We start from the raw sequence: 2,659 nt of genomic DNA on the forward strand, positions 1-2,659 counted from the left end.
TAATTATATATATATACATTTTAAATAGGAAAAAGCTTATAGAATAAGGACATAAAGAAATAAAATATTTTGCACAGGTGTACAATATGTTTGTGTTTTGAGCTCTTATTACAAAATAGTATAAGTTAAATAAATCAAGTTTACAAAGTTAGACATTTATAGTGAGCTGAGGTTAATACATTATTGAAAAAAGAAACTAATTTTTTATACATTTTCTGTAACCCAAATGTACAGTGTTTATAAAGCCTACAATAGTGCACAGTAATGTCCTAGACCTTCACATTCACTCAACACTCACTCGCTGACTCACCCAGAGCAGCTAGCAGTTCTGCAAGTTCCATTCATGGGGTCTATACGGCATAGCTTTTAAAAAAAATCTTTTATATTGTATTTTTACTGTACCTTTTCTACATTTAGATATGTTTAGATACACAAATACTTACCTTTATAATTGCCAGCAGTATGCAGGACAGTAACATGCTGTATAGGTTTACAGCCTAGGAGCAACTGGTCGTGCCATGTAGCCTAGGTGTGTAGTGGGCTCTACCATCGAGGTCTGTGTAAATACACTCTGCAATATTTGCACCAAGGCAAAATCACCATGTGGTACGTTTTTTAGACTGTATCCTTGTCATTAAGTAACACATGACTACACATATATCTTTATTTTGCATATTGAGTATTAAACTGAGAGATGGTATTTCAAAAAAATATATTTGACATATGTAGTCAGGCTTATCAATATATGATGAAATGTAATATGTGGCTAAATATAAATTCTGAGTTTATATTTTCTTTAAATTACCATCATTATTTATTCAATATCTAATCTATTTGCATTTACATATGAGAAAAAAATTGTACTTTTCATCTACAGTTTCCTCATGCTAAGATTTCTCTTAATAAGGACTTAAATATTTAAGATATTTCCTCTTTATAAGGAAATAAATAAAATAAAGGTCATTTTATTGCAAAAGTGATTAAAAGAAATAATAAATATTCATCTCTATTTTTAAGGGAGGCTGATCCCGGGTGCACTGTGGCAGGTGGCAGTATAGATTTTTGTGAAGCAGCGGTGTGCAGTGATATGAGCAGCAGATGAAGAAGAAAGGAAATGAAGTCGCTCAATTCTAATACGGCATTATTACTTCTATATTTGGAGTCAACATGTGGAATTTCTAGGTGTGAGTAACTCATGGTGCTGTGCCCTCCTGCTCCTTTCTTTTCTGGTCACATTGCATTTCCCGTATATTTTTGTCTCTCTCTTGTGATTATTTTGCCACTCATTTCTGGTCGAATGTGTCTGTCTCTCAAATTTGTGGGAAATAGTAATTCCTTGATTTTCCTATCTCATTCTTTTACATATATATATTTGTCTCCCGGTAATATGAAGCTTTTTGCATCTGTTGGGCATATATTTTTTCTACATGATTACACTGAGGAATACAAAATATCAACTCTGCCTATTTGTGTAGGTTACTTATTTTGATGGCTTTTATATTAAGTGACCATTATTTAAAATCATGATTCAAGAGTAATAAATGTGATTTGATCGCTACTTGATTGTACAAATGAACCATGACAATGATCCAGCATGATTTGCAGATGGCCAGATTAGAAAACACTTTGAGTCATTAGAGTTGAAACTTGTGAATAAAACAGGTAAGTTACTCTTCACTCGCTCTCTCCATTATCTTCATTTTTCTGTGTCTTCCATGATATTACAGTTAAGCAATTTCCAGTAAGATCACAAATCTGTTTCTAAATGCAAAATACTTTTTAAATTCCTTATCACATAACCTTTCAACATCTGATAATATTGGCCATTCTCTCCTTAAACCAACCTTACCTCTGAATATCTTAGCTTGTGTTCTTCCTACTTTCTACAACATTTCTTGTCCATATTCCTATTTGTTCCTATCCTCTTCTTCCCAGTCATGAAATGTTGAAGTCCTCAAAGTTCTCTCACAGCTCTAATTTATTATTCTGTATTTTCCCTGTAGATGATCTCAGCTACCAATTATAGGCAGGTGACTACTCCTTATTTTTGCATAACAAATATAGACTTATCTCAATTTATCTGTCAATTTACAATTTCCTTTTAGATGTCTGACAGCAGCTGAGACTTAATATGCCAGAAGCCAAGGTTTAAGACTTTATTCACTTGTTAGTTTTCTATTGCTATGCAACAAATTACCGCCAAACTGGGTGGATTAGTAAAAATCTTTATGTATTTATTTTCTTTCACAGTTTCCCTAGGTAAGACATTTGAAAATGGCCTGACTAGATTATTTTGGCTTGAGGACTCTCAGGGGATTCAGTCAGATTTTTTTCATTACTGCAACCATTTGAAGGCTTTACTGCAGATAGAGAATACTCTTCGCAAGTGCCTTAATTACATGACTGACTAATCAGTGCTGGCAGTTATCAGAAGTCCTCAGATGTTCTCCACAAGTACGTTTCTTGAGGGTTAAGTATCCTCATCACAATGGATGACTTCTTCCAGAGTGAGAAATCCAAGAGACAAAGCTGGATGCTGCAAAATTAGCTACACAGAATTCTACTGGTTATCCAGGTCAGTCATGATTCAGAATGGGAAGGCAGGTCTGAAGAATATGAGGATAATTGGCAGGGCACAAGAAGGCACGGCACAAAAATA

The 2,659-nt window shown here is 34.0% G+C and overlaps 1 long non-coding RNA gene across 2 annotated transcripts in view; it reads left to right on the forward strand.

Annotated features, from left to right (window-relative positions):
* Positions 1-2,403, forward strand: part of LOC108515187 (uncharacterized) — a 29,845-nt gene extending 27,442 nt beyond the window's left edge. The window contains exons 4-5 of one of the 2 annotated variants that reach the window (XR_001881454.1): positions 1,018-1,184; positions 2,355-2,403. This is a non-coding gene — a long non-coding RNA (uncharacterized LOC108515187). The other variant, XR_001881453.1, reaches the window with a different exon arrangement.
* Positions 2,404-2,659: the final 256 nt, after the last annotated feature.

This window comes from Rhinopithecus bieti, unplaced genomic scaffold (genome assembly GCF_001698545.2).
Source record: "Rhinopithecus bieti isolate Rb0 unplaced genomic scaffold, ASM169854v2 scaffold_32518, whole genome shotgun sequence".
NCBI classification, from domain to species: Eukaryota; Metazoa; Chordata; class Mammalia; order Primates; family Cercopithecidae; genus Rhinopithecus; species Rhinopithecus bieti.